At 45.0% G+C, this 20,137-nt stretch overlaps 1 protein-coding gene across 1 annotated transcript in view; it reads left to right on the top strand.

Annotated features, from left to right (window-relative positions):
• sytl5 (synaptotagmin-like 5) overlaps positions 1-20,137 on the top strand; it is a 70,899-nt gene that overhangs the window by 808 nt on the left and 49,954 nt on the right. Inside the window, 1 exon segment of the mRNA XM_084179489.1 lies at positions 7,688-7,732. The gene's annotated coding sequence lies outside the window, so the exon portion shown is untranslated.

The following is a 20,137-nucleotide window of genomic DNA, read 5'->3' as shown; positions in this document are numbered from 1 at the left end:
GAGTGTCGCCTTGTTAACGTCCAAAAGCTGAAGTTGCTCCCTTTCTATTTCCCCTGATAACCGGAACATCCGGTTGTTAGGGACTCGGCAGAGGCTACTGTAGTATTTTTGCGCAAGAACACTTAAAAAAAGAAAGAGAAAGATAAATGTTGTTTTGTCACATACACTGGATAGGTGCAGTAAAATGTGTTGTTTTAAAGGGTCAGCCATAAAGTGCCCCTGGAACAAATTAAGGTTAAGCGTCTTGGTCAGAGGCACATCGACACATTTTTCACCTTGCGTATACTGTATGTGGTTTCAATGAAATACAGTAGACTGCCTTTGTGTGGGTGGATATTCACGTGGCAGTTATCTTTCTAAGGAAATTAAATTAAATATGATTAGACTATAGTTTACTACAGTGTCTGTAAATAAATATTCATAATGGAAAGAAGTGGAGGGCGCTCAACCAACGTGAGTCGAGGTGCAATATATATATTTTTTATCATCATCGAAAAGGAAAAAGTGCAACGCGCGCATAGGTCACCATGGTGAGCGAGCCTTTTCATTTTCAATGGTGGAAAAGGACACAGGTGTCGTACTTGAGTAAAAGTAAAGATACCTTAATAGAAAATGACTCAAGTGAAAGTGAAAGTCACCCAGTAAAATACAACTTGACTAAAAGGCTATAAGTATTTGGTTTTTAAAATAATTAAGTATCAAAAGTAAATTGAATTTCTAAAATATACTTAAGTATCAAAAGTAAAAGTATAAATTATTTTAAATTCCTCATATTAAGCAAACCAGACAGCACCATTTTCTTGTTTTTTAAATTTAGGGATAGCCAGGGGCAAACTTCAACACATAATTTACAAAGGAAGCATTTGTGTTTAGTGAGTCAGCCAGATCAGAGGCAGTAGGGATGACCAGGGGTGTTCTTTTGAAAGTGTGTGAATTTGACAATTTTCCTGTCCTGCTAAGCATTCAAAAGTATGCGTAATGAGTACTTTTGGGTGTCAGGGAAATGTATGGAGTAAAAAGTACATTATTTTCTTTAGGAATGTAGTGAAGTAAAAGTAAAAGTAGTCAAAAATATAAATAGTAAAGTACAGATTACTTAAGTATTTTACACCACTGAAATATTGATTACCCATTTATATGTTAGCCATTTATATGTCTCCGCCTGAAAGTCATCCTACTAGTCCCGTGTAGCTCAGTTGGTAGAGCATGGTACTTGCAACGGCAGGGTTGTGGGTTCGATTCCCACGGTGGGCCAGTATATATATATTTTGTTTTTTTATGTATGCACTCACTAACTGTAAGTCGCTCTGGATAAGAGTGTCTGCTAAATGAGTAAAATGTAAATGTACTAAAAGGTAGGCTATATCCTATATGCAAAATGTAGCTCAAGACAAAGTGCAGGTGTCCACTCTCATCATTCTTGCTGCTTCAAGTTCAGTAGCCAGATGTGTTAGATCAGGTGCACGTGTGGTCTCAATTAAAATAGTAGGCTATAGCCTATGTATGGGCGGAGGAAGATGGGGCAGTTATATTTCCAAGTAAATGTACTTCCTAAATAGTACTTCCTAAAAAATTGACGATGGTCAATTTATCAGACATTTTTTTTTGTCTAGACAGAGTTGTAGACTTCTAGGCTAATTATATATATTTTTTAAATGCTTACAAAAAATATGCCCATGACAAATGTATTTTTATCAGCAAATTTTCCTTTCAATGGGCTATTATTGGGCTACTTTGAAACAACAACTCACACATTTTGCCTATATGAACCTTTAGCGTCTTTCTGTGTAGCTCAGTTAGTAGAGCATGGCGCTTGCAATGCTCAAGGTTGTGGGTTCGATCCCCACGGTGGGCCAGTATGAAAAAAAATAAAAAAAATTATACACTACCTGTAAGTCGCTCTGGATAAGAGCGTCTGCTAAATGACGTGAATGTAAAATGTATCTTCCGGCCGGGGGAGTTTTGCTAAGAGCCATCGCTTGCAGTACAGTTTTCGAAACATATGGAATTATCTTTCATACCAGCGAGAAAAAAAAAAAAAAAAAACCTAAAGGTTAAATTGCTATACACCTTTATAGGGTTCCCACACAGCCATATCTCCATGTTACAGCGCTTGTTTACGGAAGACAGAAGGAAAACAGAGACGACCACCTGTGCTAATTAGCTATCTAGCGTGCTCAAACACCTGTGTGGAAGCGTAACTGGGGAGGAAGTGTAGTGGAAGTGTAGTTAGTCGGCTGGAGGGACACATCCATATGGATCTGACCTGCTACAGTAAGTGTATCTTTTTTATTTGAAAGATTATTTCTCGCTGATATGAAAGATAATTCCATATGTTTTGAAAACCGTATTGCAAGCGATGATTATTGAAGTTTCTAAACATTAAAACAGAGCGTTGGGATTGTAGTTCACATGATCCCACTGGTAAGTGGTGCTTATAGATGAGAAACCTTGGGATAAAACAGAATGCCTTCTTAATTACATTTTATGCCTTGGGTTCTCGAGAGCAAGTAGGTCTACTAACCTAGTAATTAGTAGGCTGCAGGGACCATTCTTGCATTTAATGCAATAGCATGAACTGAACCTATCAAAATGTTTCATATTCACTTAGCACGTCTTAAACTTACATTACTTCAAAGTTACATGGCCACAGGCAAGTGTGACAGTCATTTTAATTGAATAGATTCTACTTGATCATTTGTAGCGCCTAGTCTAGTGGATTTTTCAAAACCAACGAGAGCGAATTTGACAGCGCAATGCAAGCTTGTCAAGCGAAAGCTTTGTGCTCATCACGCAGGATGGAGAGGAATGGGAGAGAAATGGAAGTGGCATCCAAGGAGATGATCAATTAACCATCAAAAAGACAAATAGTTTTCCCGTGTTTTCACCATCCTCCATCTATTCTTTGTTCAGATACCCATGTGACATTGGTTAGAATAATCCGGTTTTAGAATTATAGTAGCTCTATTTTCCACTTTATAAAAACATCCAATTAGGAGAGGGGGAGGCAGGAGAGATGGAGAGAGGGAGGCAGGAGAGAAGGAGAGGGGGAGGCAGGAGAGAAGGGGAGGCAGGAGAGAAGGAGAGGGGGAGGCAGGAGAGAAGGGGAGGCAGGAGAGAAGGGGAGATTGAGGCAGGAGAGAAGGAGAGAGGGAGGCAGGAGAGAGGGAGGCAGGAGAGAAGGAGAGAGGGAGGCAGGAGAGAAGGAGAGAGGGAGGCAGGAGAGAAGGAGAGGGGAGGCAGGAGAGAAGGAGAGGGGGAGGCAGGAGAGAAGGAGAGGGAGATGCAGGAGAGGGGGAGGCAGGGGAGGGGGAGGCAGGAGAGGGGGAGGCAGGAGAGGGGCAGACAGAGAGCTCATCCATCAGAGAATCCAGTCACAGGGAATTAGACATCAGCCTTTGCGGAGCTGTCTGGGAGACCAGGGAATGTAGGACTGAACACACAGGGAGGTGTGCGTGTGGCTCTAGGTGTATGTGTGTATGTATGTGTGTGTGTGTCAGTATTTGTTCCGAGACTGCCTCATAAACCTCCTATGATACTATTCCCATGGCTCCTCCAGCCAGCAGCTACTTGGCCAGTGAGCCTGGATTGGGGCCTGTGCTGGGGTCAGGTTTGTGCCATTCAAATGATGTGGTTTTCTGTTTGCAACTGGGAGTAGGGGTGAACTTGTGCCCTGACAAAGACATGAAAGGGTTACGGTAATTAAGTCTTATTAATGCCATGAGGGATTAATAAAGTCTTATTAAATTAAATTCCTTTGAATTGAATTGCTGCCATGTGCTTTGCTAAACCGTGCAGTGCATTGTGTCCAAGCTGTGCTACACGTTTCCAGACTGTTTTAGAATGTTCTGGAGTAATGTTGTGTTGGACTCTGCTGTGTTGTACTGCAATTAATACACCACGCTGGTGGTGAAATGCTGCGTAGAGCTGTGCCTGTGATGTGCTGTGTTGTTGTGCCGTGCTGGGTTTCCCTCCCTCCCACTCGCTGGCTTTGATCCCTGCTACGCCGCTACTCCGCTGCCTTTTGGTATGAAGTGTGGAGCCCTGAGTCGTGGGCTCAGAAGACTGTGGCGGTCTCCGTTCAATCGCAGCCAGCCAGCAAAGGCAATCAGGGAGAACCCCGCTTCAGCAGGACCAACTACTGAACCAAACAGCCTTGAAGAAGCTGCAGCAGCAGGGGGAAGACAATGCAGAGGACAAGTGACTGGACTGGATAATAGATTGCCAATCACGATGCACTGCCCTGCCATGCACCCCTCTCTCAGCTCCCTCCCCATGTGTACACCTCTACCTGTGACCCCCCCCTCTCCCCTCTCCCTACCACCGCCCATCCCGCATAGAAGCACACAGGGGAAGGGATGAGAAGGGAGGGGTGTAGAGAGGAATGGAGGAGGGGAGTCTTCTGTCTAGTAATTACCTGGTGAATGACATGACGCTGAACTCTACAGTTCTTTAATGATATCTCTCACACACACACACGTGCACATGCGCACACACACACACACACACCTCAACGGGATTCCCTGCTCAGGCTCAGCCCTGCTCAGTTATTCAGCAGCCAGCCTCGTCTTTGAGAAGCAGAAGTACATTTAAAAGCAGCAGTGAAACTGAAATGGGTTCTATGAAATATTCAGTCTGGTGCTTTCTGCCGGAGGCGGAGGAGGAGAAGGAGAAGGAGGAGGCTGTTTACGTCTCCAGCCTCTCTCAGTTCTCAGTGAGACAGCAGCACTCCTGAATCGGGGTTAATAGGATGGACTCATCTTTATCCAGCACAGCATCTCTCTGTTCTGTTCTAAGCGCTCCACACACAGCAACACTATAAAGCCATCATTAACCACTGCAGTAAAGAACAAAGGGTTCTTGCATCCTAATCTTAGCAGGGGAGGTGTCATGTCTGATACATCTTGAAGATCAGATATGTAACTTAATCCCTCTTGCTTCGTCACAGTTCTGTCGGATTGAAGAATCCATCTGTGATTCTAGCTCAGGCCAGGGTTCCCAGTTGTATTCTCACTTTTTGTTTTGAACTGCTGAAAGTTTCTAAAGAAGCTTCCCAATGGGCACTCAATTTTGTTTCCACTGTGTTTACAAAAAAGTTCAACGTGATAATGTATAAACATAGGAAAAGTTAGAGATGCCAAAAGTCATCACCAAACACGATTATCATCTTATTTGAACTCAATCTTAAATCAAAATGAAACAATGTGTCTTGGTGTTTCCTGACTTCACAATGAATTCACGTTAGTCGACAATTCGATGACATCTCTCAAAACTGGACGTTGATGTCTGTGCCCAGTGGGTGATTATTAAATAATGATCTGATAAACTGATAAAGTGTTCACCTCTGGACCACAGATGACAGATTCTGGAACCCAGCTTCTCACCACTTCTTGTCATGACTCTGAGGGGAAGGATAGAAACAGCACAGCCATAACTGAGTTCCTTTCAACAGACTGTTTCACTGGCCCCCACTGTATTCATTACATTGATCTGCTGGTGAGGAGTGGTCACTCTCTCTGTGCCTGGGTTTCCCTCCCTCCCACTCGCTGGCAGCCACTGGACAGGAGGTGTGCTGAGGTCCTTAATCTGTGTCTGTCACTTAGCACAGCCATATTAGCCAGGCCCTGATTAGGTTAGTAATTAGATGGATTATCGTCACCCAGAGCTGATAGGTAATTGCTTTGAGAACAGCAGAAGAGTTGGAAAGGTGGAGGAGAGGGCTTCTAAGTACAAGTGTTGATTTCAGTGTTACTTGTGTAGCATTTTGAACAAAGACTCAGTATCTTAGGAGTAGAAGAAAGTCTTCAAAGAAAGCTGTGTTTGGCTGTTTAACAAACTATAATCTCTCTTTGACTGTGACTCAACCAGCATGATGACTCCGTGTAGCAACATGTCATGATAGATATGACGGTGAAAACACAATCATTGTTTGATAATGATATCATCCCGTTGTGTTTTGTTCTCAGCATGGCTTGGCTTATTTCTGTCTCATGCGTTGCCAAGGCTTCTCCTCAAGGACTCCTAACCAATCCCTCCATGGCATTCACAATGTCACAGAATATGACACGTACACTCTTAGAAAAAAGGGTTCTAAAAGGGTTCTTCAGCTGTCCCCATAGGAGAACCCTTTTTGGTTCCAGGTAAAACCCTTTTTGGATCCAGGTAGAACCATTTTGGGTTCCATATAGAACCCTCTGTGGAAAGGTTTTACTTAGAACCAAAAAAGTTATACCTGGAACCAACAAGAGATCTTCAAAGGGTTCTCCTATGGGGACAGTTGAAGAATGGTTTTAGGTTCTAGATAGCACCTTTTTCTAAGAGTGTACAACAATACAATCAATGATAAAGGTCAAAGGTGATTTCTTTCTACCGTTCTCTCCTCTCCCCACCGCTCTTGTAATTCCTTTATTTTCTTCTCTTACCTCTCTCTCTCTCTCTCTCTCTCTCTCTCTCTCTCTCTCTCTCTCTCTCTCTCTCTCTCTCTCTCTCTCTCTCTCTCTCTCTCTCTCTCTCTCTTTCTCTCTATCCCCCCTCTCTCCCTCATCCTCCTGCCTGTTCTCTCTCTGTGGGTGTGTGTTTGATTGAAGGGGACTGTCATCTCTGTGGAGATGCTTAGTGTTTCCATGCTAATCTTGGCCTGTGCATTCTGGCATCTCTCATTTAGAGGACAAAAGACACACGCAGGTCATTAACAGCATTGACGAGGAGATGCATTCCTTCAGGGGCAGTAGGAGAGCAGATAACAAGAGAGGACAGGAGGAGGGAGATGGAGGAAGCCAAGGAGAGTGATGAGAGGGAAAGGGGGAAAGGAGAGGGGGAGATGAAGAATAGAGAGATGAGAGGAGGGGAGTGATGAGGAATGGAGAGGACAAGTTGGAGAGGAAAGGAGGGGAGGAGTGATGAGGAATGGAGAGGACAGGTGCCAGTACAACGGAGGAGGGGGGGGGAGTCTATAGAGACAAAGGCTCAGATGGCTTCATCTATTTTTCCAATTTTCTGCTCCATTGAGCCCCACAGGAAGTTGCAGTGGCCTTGGACATGGTTTGGTACTCAGACTCGGTATGATGGGTTGTAGCAAAATTGCTGCAGGGCAATGACGTTGAATTGTTACTGCTGTATGTATGTCCTTTATTACATACATATAACATATTTGTTGGGCAAGTGAACCTATCCAGACCAGTGTGTGTGTGTGTGTGTTGTAGGACTCTTTATTTGTCCCCCTGTCCCAGCGTGTGTCAAATGAATTGAAGCAGCAGATCACAATAGGGGACCTGCCTATGGGTAGAACCCCGCCGAACACACAGATGTAGAATCGGCGTACTATCCCCCAATCCTAATTGTTAATATAGGGGAGGAAAACTCAAGACTGGTCTAAGATTAGCGTCTAGGGGGAAACTTCATCCTACGCCACTTGCAGTTATTCCATCACAAAATGGCGCCGTATGTGGACTGTGTGTTTTTGGAATGTCAGCGTCGCATGATGACTGAAACATAATTTGAATGTATAACTATACTATATATTTTTCTACAAATAGAATTAGAATGTTGTACCTTTTATCATTGGTTTCCAACATATCCTCTGTCTTAGTATAGCACCATGGTTATTTCTCTCAGACATTTTCCAGTGATTGTCAAGCTTAAATGGGATTGTGATTGGCATTAACTAATTAGCAGTATTTCTCAACAGGTATTGGCATGCGTGTCTAACAGCAGGAGGGAGTGAGATTGATAGGTATGTAATACTATTCTTAGATTTTCTAGACTGATTGGTAGCAAGGAGAATGTGACTGACAGGTCTGAGATGGTCATTAGTTCACTCTGCTAACTCTGCTATCTGCCTCGGGGCAGTGTGTGTGTGTTAAATCGGAGTGTGTGTGAGTGTCTAGTTGTGAATTTGGAGTTTGTGTGTGAGAGTGCCTAGTTGTGAAGTTGGAGTGAGTGAGTGCCTAGTTGCTAAATTGGAGTGTGTGAGTGACTACTTGTGAAGTCGACACAGGCAAGGACCATTCCGCTCGGTCAGACACGTCACATATCATTGGGTCTCGCGGTGCTCCCTCCTCCATACCCAACAAGCATTTAATCCCAGAAACATTCCCAATCTCCCTGCAGCATGCCAGGTCTTATCTCTGGCTGGCTGTAAACAGGCCGGCTGGCCATCGATTGCACCTCGCTGTACAATATCCTACCTCAGGAAGTGGATTATATGCAGTAAGATAGACAGCAGAGATAGAAGAATTTTCGAAGAAATTAGATTTCCCCGTAAGCTCAGAAAAGTTATATTAAGTGCTGGTGTGTCTTTCTAGAGGCCTTTTAGAAGAAGGTTAACATATTAAGTCTAAAGGTTAGGTTTCATTGAGGAGCAATCACATTAAATATAACTAGTTATTCTCAGTAGTGGCCATGCTTGGCACAATAACTGGAAATGTCCCAAGGCTAAAACATCCAGAAATAGTCATTACAGCCAACCTACGTACAAATCAAATCAAATTTTATTGGTCGCATACACATATTTAGCAGATGTTATTGCGGGTGTAGTGAAATGCTTGTGTTCCTAGCTACAACAGTGCAGTAGTATCTAACAATTCACAACAATACTGTCACGATCGTTGACGAACGAGAAGGACCAAGGCGCAGCGTGATAAGCATACATGTTTATTTAAACGAATAAACATACGACAAAACAACAAAGGAAACGTGAAGTCCAAGGTAGCATACAAAACATACCTCACACGGAACAAGATCCCACAACTAACAGGTGCCAAAAGGCTGCCTAAGGATGGTCCCCAATCAGAGACAACGAGCAACAGCTGCCTCTGATTGGGAACCACACAGGCCAACATAGATCTACACATTCTAGATCTTAAACATAGAACATCGACATAGCAAACACAACACAGAAAATACACACCCTGACTCAACAAATACGAGTCCCTAGAGTCAGGGCGTGACAGTACCCCCCCCCCCAAAGGTGCGGACTCCGACTGCGCCACATAAACATAACAGGGTAGGGGCCGGGTGGGCATTCCGCCTCGGAGGCGGATCCATCTCCGGGCGTGACCACCACTTACTCTCCACCTCCCTGTTGTGCCCCTGGTCTGGTCTGGACCTCGGCGCGCTGCTTCCCCTCTCCTTCCTCCCACGACGTACCAAGCCCTGTCTGGACCCTGGTGTGGGAGACCCCGAACCTGGAGAGGGACTGACGTCTGGGTCTGGACTGGAACCGCTGACTGGAGCTGGACCCGACGACGGTGGATCGAACTGCTCTGGCTCCGGAGTGGAGCCGCTGACCGGAGCTGGATCAGGCACCGGTGGAGCGGATTGCTCTGGCTCCGGAGTGGAGCAGCTGACCGGAGCTGGACCAGATCCCGGTGGAGCGGATTGCTCTGGCTCCGGAGTGGAGCCGCTGACCGGAGCTGGACTGGACCCCGGTGGAGCGGATTGATCTGGCTCCGGAGTGGAGCAGCTGACCGGTGCCGGACCAGGCACCGGTGGAACAGGCACGGGCCGTGCCGGACTGGACACACGCACCACTGGCTTGGTGCGGGGAGCAGGAACGGGCCGGACCGGGCTGACGACGCGCACCACTGGCTTGGTGCGGGGAGCGGGAACAGGCCGGACCGGGCTGGCGACGCGCACCACTGGCTTAGTGCGAGGGTCAGGAACAGGCCGGACCGGGCTGGCGACGCGCACCACTGGCTTGGTGCGAGGGGCAGGAACAGGCCGGGCCGGGCTGGCGACGCGCACCACTGACTTGGTGCGAGGGACAGGAACAGGCCGGACCGGGCTGGCGATGCGCACCACTGGCTTGGTGCGAGGGACAGGAACAGGCCGGGCCGGCGACGCGCACCACTGGCTTGGTGCGAGGGACAGGAACAGGCCGGGCCGGCGACGCGCACCACTGGCTTGGTGCGAGGGACAGGAACAGGCCGGACCGGGCTGGCGACGCGCACCACTGGCTTGGTGCGAGGGGCAGGAACAGGCCGGGCCAGGCCAGGCTGGCGACGCGCACCACTGACTTGGTGCGAGGGACAGGAACAGGCCGGACCGGGCTGGCGACGCGCACCACTGGCTTGGTGCGAGGGGCAGGAACAGGCCGGACCGGGCTGGCGACGCGCACCACTGGTTTGGTGCGAGGGGCAGGAACAGGTCGGGCCGGGCTGGCGACGCGCACCACCGGTTTGGTGCGAGGGGCAGGAACAGGCCGGGCCGGGCTGGCGACGCGCACCACCGGTTTGGTGCGAGGGACAGGAACAGGCCGGACCGGGCTGGCGACGCGCACCACTGGCTTAGTGCGGGGAGCAGGAACGGGTCGGGCCGTACTGGGAACACACACCACTGGCTTAGTGCGGGGAGCAGGAACGGGCCGGACTGTACTGGGAACACACACCACTGGCTTAGTGCGGGGAGCAGGAACGGGTCGGGCCGTACTGGGAACACGCACCACTGGCTTAGTGTGGGGAGCAGGAACGGGCCGGACCGTACTGGGAACACACACCACTGGCCTTGTGCAGGAAGCAGGAATGGGTCTGGCCGTACTGGGAACACGCACCACTGGCTTAGTGCGGGAATCAGGAACGGGCCGGACCGGACTGGCGACACGCACCACTTGCTTGGTGCGAGGAGCGGGACTGGGTTCCCTTATAAACCCCTGCTCCTTCTGCTGCTTAACCAGCTCCTCTCGCCGTGCCTCTACACTCTCCTTCTCCCTTATAGCCTCCTGTAGCTCCTCCCTCTGACCAAATAACTCCTGCTCCCTCTGAACCAATAGCCCCCGTAACCTGGTGGCCTCCTCTCCTAACCTGCAGAATCACCCTGTCGCTGCCTCCTGCTGCCTCGTCGTCCACACCGTGTGCCCCCCCACATTTTTTTTCTTGGGGTTGCCTCTCGGGTCTCCGTCGTCGGCACTGTTGGTGCCGTTTCTCCTCTCCTACCTGGGCATCCTCATTCATCGCCCTCCGGTAACGGACGGCCTCTTCCTCCTGACAAAGAAATGATCAGTCTATAATTTTAATGGTAGGTTTATTTGAACAGTGAGAGACAGAATAACAAAAAAAAATAACAAAAAAACGCATGTCAAAAATGTTATTAATTGATTTGCATTTTAATGAGGGAAATAAGTATTTCACCCCTCTGCAAAACATGAATTAGTACTTGGTGGCAAAACCCTTGTTGGCAATCATAGAGGTCAGACATTTCTTGCAGTTGGCCACCAGGTTTGCACACATCTCAGGAGGGATTTTGTCCCACTCCTCTCTGCAGATCTTCTCCAAGTTATTAAGGTTTCGAGGCTGACTTTTGGCAACTCGAACCTTCAGCTCCCTCCACAGATTTTCTATGGGATTAAGGTATGGAGACTGGCTAGGCCACTCCAGGACCTTAATGTGCTTCTTCTTGAGCCACTCCTTTGTTGCCTTGGCCGTGTGTTTTGGGTCATTGTCATGCTGGAATACCCATCCACGACCCATTTTCAATGCCCTGGCTGAGAGAAGGAGGTTCTCACCCAAGATTTGATGGTACATGGCGCCGTCCATCGTCCCTTTGATGCGGTGAAGTTGTCCTGTCCCCTTAGCAGAAAAACACCCCGAAAGCATAATGTTTCCACCTCCATGTTTGACGTGGGGATGGTGTTCTTGGGGTCATAGGCAGCATTCCTCCTCCTCCAAACACGGCGAGTTGAGTTGATGCCAAAGAGCTCAATTTTGGTCTCATCTGACCACAACACTTTCACCCAGTTCTCCTCTGAATCATTCAGATGTTTATTGGCAAACTTCAGACGGGCCTGTATATGTGCTTTCTTGAGCAGGGAAACCTTGCGGGCGCTGCAGGATTTCAGTCCTTCACGGCGTAGTGTGTTACCAATTGTTTTCTTGGTGACTATGGTCCCAGCTGCCTTGATATCATTGACAAGATCCTCCTGTGTAGTTCTGGGCTGATTCCTCACCGTTCTCATGATCATTGCAACTCCACGAGGTGAGATCTTGCATGGAGCCCCAGGCCGAGGGAGATTGACAGTTCTTTTGTGTTTCTTCCATTTGCGAATAATTGCACCAACTGTTGTCACCTTCTCACCAAGCTGCTTGGCGATGGTCTTGTAGCCCATTCCAGCCTTGTGTAGGTCTACAATCTTGTCCCTGACATCCTTGGAGAGCTCTTTGGTCTTGGCCATGGTGCAGAGTTTGGAATCTGATTGATTGATTGCTTCTGTGGACAGGTGTCTTTTATACAGGTAACAAGCTGAGATTAGGAGCACTCCCTTTAAGAGTGTGCTCCTAATCTCAGCTCATTACCTGTATAAAAGACACCTGGGAGCCAGAAATCTTTCTGATTGAGAGGGGGTCAAATACTTATTTCCCTCATTAAAATGCAAATCAATTTATACAATTTTTGACATGCGTTTTTCTGGATTTGTTTGTTGTTATTCTGTCTCTCACTGTTCAAATACACCTACCATTAAAATTATAGACTGATCATTTCTTTGTCAGTGGGCAAACGTACAAAATCAGCAGGGGATCAAATACTTTTTTCCCTCACTGTACATCTTAGCCAAATACATTTAAACTCAGTTTTTCACAATTCCTAACATTTAATCCTAGTAAAAATTCCCTGTCTTAGGTCAGTTAGGATCACCACTTTATTTTAAGAATGTGAAATGTCAGAATAATAGTAGAGAGAATTATTTATTTCAGCTTTATTTCTTTCATCACATTCCCAGTGGGTCAGAAGTTTACATACACTCAATTAGTACTTGGTAGCATTGCCTTTAAATTGTTTAACTTGGGTCAAACGTTTCGGGTAGCCTTCCACAAGCTTCCCACAATAAGTTGGGTGAATTTTGGCCCGTTCCTCCTGACAGAGCTGGTGTAACTGAGTCCGGTTTATAGGCTTCCTTGCTCGCACACGCTTTTTCAGTTCTGCCCACACATTTTATATAGGATGGAGGTCAGGGCTTTGTGATGGCCACTCCAATACCTTGACTTTGTTGTCCTTAAGCCATTTTGCCACAACTTTGGAAGTATGCTTGGGGTCATTGTCCATTTGGAATACCCATTTGCGACCAAGCTTTAACTTCCTGACTGATGTCTTGAGATGTTGCTTCAATATATCCACATAATTTTCCTTCCTCATGATGCCATCTATTTTGTGAAGTGCACCAGTCCCTCCTGCAGCAAAGCACCCCCACAGCATGATGCTGCTACCCCAATGCTTCACGGTTGGGATGGTGTTCTTCGGGCTTGCAAGCTGCCCCATTTTTCCTCCAAACATAACGATGGTCATTATGGCCATACAGTTCTATTTTTGTTTCATCAGACCAGAGGACATTTCTCCAAAAAGTACGATCTTTATCCCCATGTGCAGTTGCAAACCGTAGTCTGGCTTTCTTATGGCGGTTTTGGAGCAGCGGCTTCTTCCTTGCTGAGCGGCCTTTCAGGTTATGTCGATATAGGACTCGTTTTACTGTGGATATAGTTACTTTTGTACCTGTTTCCTCCAGTATCTTCACAAGGTCCTTTGCTGTTGTTCTGGGATTGATTTGCACTTTTCTCACCAAAGTACGTTCATCTCTAGGAGACAGAACGCATCTCCTTCCTGAGCGGTATGACGGCTGCGTGGTCCCATGGTGTTTATACTTGCGTACTATTGTTTGTACAGATCAACATGGTACCTTCATGCGTTTGGAAATTGCTCCCAAGGAGGAACCAGACTTGTGGAGGTCTACAATTTATCTTCTGAGGTCTTGGCTGATTTCTTTTGATTTTCCCATGATGTCAAGCAAAGAGGCACTGAGTTTGAAGGTAGGCCTTGAAATACATCCACAGGTACACCTCCAATTGACTCAAATGATGTCAATTAGCCTATCAGAAGCTTCTAACGCCGTGACATCATTTTGTGGAATTTTCCAAGCTATTTAAAGGCACAGTCAACTTAGTGTATGTAAACATCTGACCCACTGGAATTGTGATACAGTGAATTATAAGTGAAATAATCTGTCTGTAAACAATTGTTAGAAAAATTACTTGTGTCTTGCACAAAATAGATGTCCTAACCGACTTGCCAAAACTATAGTTTGTTAACAAGAAATGTGAGGAGTGTTTGAAAAACAAGTTTTAATGACTCCAACCTAAGTGTATGTAAGCTTCCGACTTCAACTGTACATAGGGCAGCAGCCTCTAAGGTGCAGGGTTGAGTAACCGGGTGGTAGCCGGCTAGTGACAGTGACTAAGTTCAGGGCAGGGTACTGGGTGGAGGCCGGCTATTGATGGCTATTTAATAGTCTGATGGCCTTGAGATAGAAGCAGTTTTTCAGTCTCTCGGTCCCAGTTTTGAACTGTGCTGACCTCGCCTTCTGGATGATAGTGAGATGAACAGGCCGTGGCTCGGGTGGTTGATGTCCTTGATGATCTTTTTGGCCTTCCTGTGACATCGGGTGCTGTAGGTGTCCTGGGCAGGTAGTAAGCCTGTCAATCCTTCTACTCTGCGAAGTAGACTTGTAGATTCAACACTGGCATTTCCCAGTCTTACACATAGTAGAGAGATCCCAGAGGATGACAAATCCCTTCCTACCTCTCCCTTCATTAATAATAGTGTATAGATTTAGACAGTAGGGGTTTGCCAGCTCTGCCAGCTCAGACCTCTAGCCCCTAGGTACAAGATACCCAAACCCTGAGAACTAGCTGGATATACTAGCCTAGATATATTCATATCACTGTACCAGATAGGGATCTACTCAGTGGCGTACTGCAGTTTTTTGCCATGGGGCAGAGATAGAAAGATGTCCAGTTTTATAGCTAATCTCATGCTATTCTACAAATGTTTCAATGAGGCTGACAGTATTTTGAATTTTTAAAGCTAATTTCCTGATATTCTACACATTTTGCCATTATGACGTGTTCATATGCTATCTGGGGAGAGGGGGGTACCTCCTTTTTTGGGGTTGGGGGCCCTCAGAGCCTGTGGGCCCCCCGCCTTATGGGGGTAGCGGGGGTGTGTGGTACGCCAGTGGATCTATTTTATTCTGTTTGCAGGTGTTTGTGTGTGCCTAATTGTGCAGTGACTGTACGTACCTGTTTGTCTGTAATGTACAGCAGCTCCCAACACAGCCACATCAGCATTAACTAAACCACAGCATCCGATGTCCGTCAGTTTGACATATAGCAGCCTTTGGCGTGGTGGTAACACATTCATAAAACACACTGACTGGCTGACTCGCGCATAGACACCATTCCAGTCATGTTGACACAGTGTCACAGCCTTCCATCTCAAATAACTCTCTGAGCTTTATGTGTTCTGTTCCAATAACTCAAGCCATCTCCTGTGTTCTGTACTCGGAGTCACCTTGGTTAGAGAGGGGAGATATGTGGTGTTGTACTCTTTCAAGGTCTCTTCCAATCTCAGTGTCAGTTTGCAACGACCCAATGATTTATGGGTTTCTTTTCACCTGCAAGTCAAGTCTACACTACCGGTCAAACGTTTTAGAACACCTACTCATTCAAGGGTTTTTCTTTATTTGTAAAAAAATTTACATTGTAGAATAATAGTGAAGACATCAACACTATGAAATGACACATATGGAATCATGTAGTAACCAAAAAAGTGTTAAACAAATGAAAATATATTTTATATTTGAGATTCTTAAAATAGCCACCCTTTGACTTGATGACAGCTTTGCACACTCTTGGCATTCTCTCAACCAGCTTCACCTGGAATGCTTTTCCAACAGTCTTGAAGGAGTTCCCACATATGCTGAGCACTTTTTGGCTGCTTTTCCTTCTCTCTACGGTCCGACTCATCCCAAACCATCTCAATTTGAGGTCGGGGGATTGTGGAGGCCAGGTAATCTGATGCAGCACTCCATCACTCTCCTTCTTGGTAAAATATCCCTTACACAGCCTGGAGGTGTGTTGGGTCATTGTCCTGTTGAAAAACAAATGATAGTCCCACTAAGCCCAAACCAGATGGGATGGCGTATCGCTGCAGAATGCTGTGGTAGCCATGCTGGTTAAGTGTGCCTTGAATTCTAAATACATCACAGACAGTGTCACCAGCAAAGCACCCCCACACCATAACACCTAATCCTCCATGCTTTACAGTGGGAACTACACATGTGGAGATCATCCGTTCACCCACACTGCGTCTCACAAAGACACAGCGGTTGGAACCAAAAATCTCAGATTTGAACTCCTGACCAAAGGACAAATTTCCACCGGTCTAATGTCCATTGCTTGTGTTTCTTGGCCCAAGCAAGTATTTTCTTCTTATTGGTGTCCTTTAGTAGTGTTTTTTTTCTTTAGCAATTCGACCATGAAGATAAAGCCATAACACTTATGTGTTATGGCTTTACTCCACCTGCTATATTGTGGATACAGATTTACCTGTCTAACAGAATGCAGAGGATGTTCTTTAATGGAAGCCTCTCCAACATAATCCAGTTAGAATCAGGAATTCCCCAGGGCAGCTGTCTAGGCCCATTACTTTTTTCAATCTTTACTAATGACATGCCACTGGCTTTGAGTAAAGCTACTACAGCGACTGAAATGACTGCAACACTTAAGTTAGTTTCAGAGTGGGTGGCAAGGAATCAGTTAGTCCTAAATATTTCTAAAAATACAAATACAAAATTCCCACATTCTCCTCTGAACAGTTGATGTTGAGATGTGTCTGTTACTTGAACTCTGTGAAGCATTTATTTGGGCTGCAATTTCTGAGGCTGGTAACTCTAATTAACTTATCCTCTGTAGCAGAGGTAACTCTGGGTCTTCCATTCCTGTGGCAGTCCTCATGAGAGCCAGTTTCATCATAGCGCTTGATGGTTTTTGCGACTGCACTTTAAGAAACTTTCACAACACAACTGATTGGCTCAAACGCATTAAGAAGGAAAGAAATTCCACAAATTAACTTTTAAGAAGGCACACCTGTTAATTAAAATTCATTCCAGGTGACTACCTCATGAAGCTGGTTGAGAGAATGCCAAGAGTGTGCAAAGCTGACATCAAGGCAAAGGGTGGCTATTTGAAGAACCTCAAATATAAAATATATTTTGATTTGTTTAACACTTTTTTGGTTACTACATGATTCCATATGTGTTATTTCATAGTTTTGATGTCTTCACTATTATTCTACAATGTAGAAAATAGTAAAAATAAAGAAAAACCCTTGAATGAGTAGGTGTTCTAAAACTTTTGACCGGTAGTGTATAGTCACAACTGTATACAAATGTTTAGCTTTTCAGGCTTTATACATTTTTTTACATAATGTGATTTCTGTCACTACTCTGAGCTGAGGTTGTGTGCTTCTCTGGCTCTTTTCAACAGGATTAGAATATCTGACATAGAACTCTATGGATCTATCCTTAGACCAGAAATAATTCAGTAGGAAATTGTTATGCTGCACAATTAAATTATACCCTAACCATTGTTGCGCATGATTCCAAATCTCTCTGTGTGTAATAGTCTGTGGTACCATCCACTGTTGCAGGAGATTCTATCCGTACAGAATGCTGTTTTCTCTGCAGTGTAATGTAGTGTTGGTTAAGTGGTGGCCCCCTGCTGTTTATTGCTCTCCTGGGGTGTCGCTGGGTTGAGATCTCTGACATTCACCATTCACCTGTGTCCATGTCAGAGCTGCATTAAACATTTAGAGACACAGCCTGGACATTCCCACCACACACACAGAGGATGTATTGCATTTTAACAGCACAGAATGCAACGGAGCGGAGCAGTAGATTATTGTAACACTACACATCACAGTAGGACTGGGCGATATATCGTATTTTAAGGTATACCGGCATAGATCCACATACCGGGTGGATTTTTACAATACTGTCGATATTATAAAAATATTTTTATGCAGTGCTAAATAAATCAAAACTTCTACAAATTAGACTTCTTAACTGTCAGTTTTGTCCTAGTTTGGGTGAGTATAAAACCATCAGAATGGAGTAAGCCCATTAAAACCACTTAGAATTCATCTATTGCAATCCTAGGGTCATGCACTACTTGTTAAACATGCAGTATTTACATTTGTTATTATTAATTAACATAAAATACTGTCAAATACCACCATACCGGGAAAATTGAGAAAATATTGTGATATGATGTTTTGGCCTTCAGTTAAGTGTTAATTCCCAAGAAGCCGGTGTTTGGAGGATATATTGACTTCGTCTCAGGCCTAACAACACCCGTGCCAATATATCCTCCAAACACCGGCTTCGAGGGCATTATCACTTTTATACAACGGGTTACCAACACATTCAAATAATGATTGACATATTTTCATTAAAAACGTTATTTTGATGATTTTATTCATACTATTTCAACCTTCCACAAGATATAGATAGTCCCGACACTAGCCAACAACACATCTAACACGATCACTTCAAACTGAAGCTGGAAAGACTGTAAACTAAATGCACGTTGTTTCGTTTGACCTTTTTTCAATTGACATTTCTTTGTATATATCCATAAAAAGTATGCCAGCTGATTCATAATTTCGACTGGCTGAGAAACGCTGCCTGCCTGTATGTCTCGTCCAGAATCTTAACACGTTCATTACTATGGGACAGCTGGAGATCGAATTTGAATACTGAAACAATGTTGCAAATCTCGGAAAGACAGACAGCAAGGTTTATACAAATCTCTGCTGTTGAAAACTAAGTGTTAGTCTAAAAGAAATGTGAGATAATGTCTAGATGCTTTTATAGTTGTCATGCTCGTTCAATGACGGGACGGACCAAGGCGCAGCGTGATATACGTACATGTTTATTTACACTGAATAAACACAACGACAAAACAACAAACTAAACGAAACGTGAAGTCCAAGGTAGCGCGCACACACAACATACCTTACACAGAACAAGATCCCACAACCCACTAGTGCCAATAGGCTGCCTAAGTATGATCCCCAATCAGAGACAACGAGCGACAGCTGCCTCTGATTGGGAACCACACCGGCCAACATAGAAATACACATAATAGATCGAAACATAGAAAACATACAACAAAGAATATACACACCCTGACTCAACATTTAAGCGTCCCCTGAGTCAGGGCGTGACAATAGTGGAGATCAAGTTTATAAATTGCCTGGCAGTGCTGAAGAGACAGTTGATTGCGCAGTCAGATGGAATAGAGTAAATAGGCATTTTAACGTCATAGATTTAGCCGGTGGTAACTTGTGGAATTGACACACCGGCTGGAATGCAGTTTTAACTAATCAGCATTCAGGATTAGAACCACCCGTTGTATAATACAGTACAGCCATACAGTCAGACAATGATTGTCTTACACGTTAAATAGAGTTATGACAGTTATACATTTAGAACAAAAGCTAATAACAAAAGAACAACAGTAGAATCCACCTATAAGAACATAATCCAGTCATATGTTAGGTATAAAATAGACCTACTACATTAAGAACTGATGACAGTTGTTGTATACATTAACCACAGTCCATCGACGTCAATAGATTCCAGCTTTGCATTATTAGCAGAATCCATCTTTACATTAACAGCAGGAAAGAGCAGAGTTCTGCATTAAGAAGAGAAGAATGAGACAGACAGGCATGGCCCCCAAACTGCTCTTCATAAACCCTTAGGCATAGACCGTACCCCGAGAATTACATGTTACATCTCAGTATGTTCACAGGGAAATTATCTGGTAAGGTACTGTATATCTGCTTCTCTAGAGATGAATGGAGAAAGATCTGTGAGCTGAAATATATTTTATTTATGATGAAAGCCCCACTAATTTAAGGCCAAAGAAAGTCTCCAAAGTATGAGAAATATGTGCTGATCTTAGCTGAAATAATGAGGCTGAGACACTGAGGCCTCTGGGGGATCTGCTGTGTTTTCCATGGGATTCATGGGAAGGCGATACAGGGTGGCCTACATATACTGTAGAGGGGCATTTCCATTGAAAAGGACCCACCAACATGTGAAGTTCATAGGAACATATCAAATTGGGTGTCAAATGAAAGCTAATTTTGATGAGGTGATTTCGAAGGAGTCAGGCGTAGGAGGGTAAATCACAGAATAACAGGATTTATTCTGAAACACCAAGTTACGCAGTAATGCGATACAAAATACACGGAGCTCCACCGAGCTTCTCTATCCTCCACAATAAACAATCACACACAAAGACAA

Source organism: Coregonus lavaretus (genome assembly GCF_964263955.1).
Source record: "Coregonus lavaretus genome assembly, chromosome: 16".
Classification (NCBI taxonomy): domain Eukaryota; kingdom Metazoa; phylum Chordata; class Actinopteri; order Salmoniformes; family Salmonidae; genus Coregonus; species Coregonus lavaretus.
The sequence above is the reverse complement of the archived record's forward strand: the minus strand, read 5'-3'. Positions and strand labels throughout refer to the sequence as shown.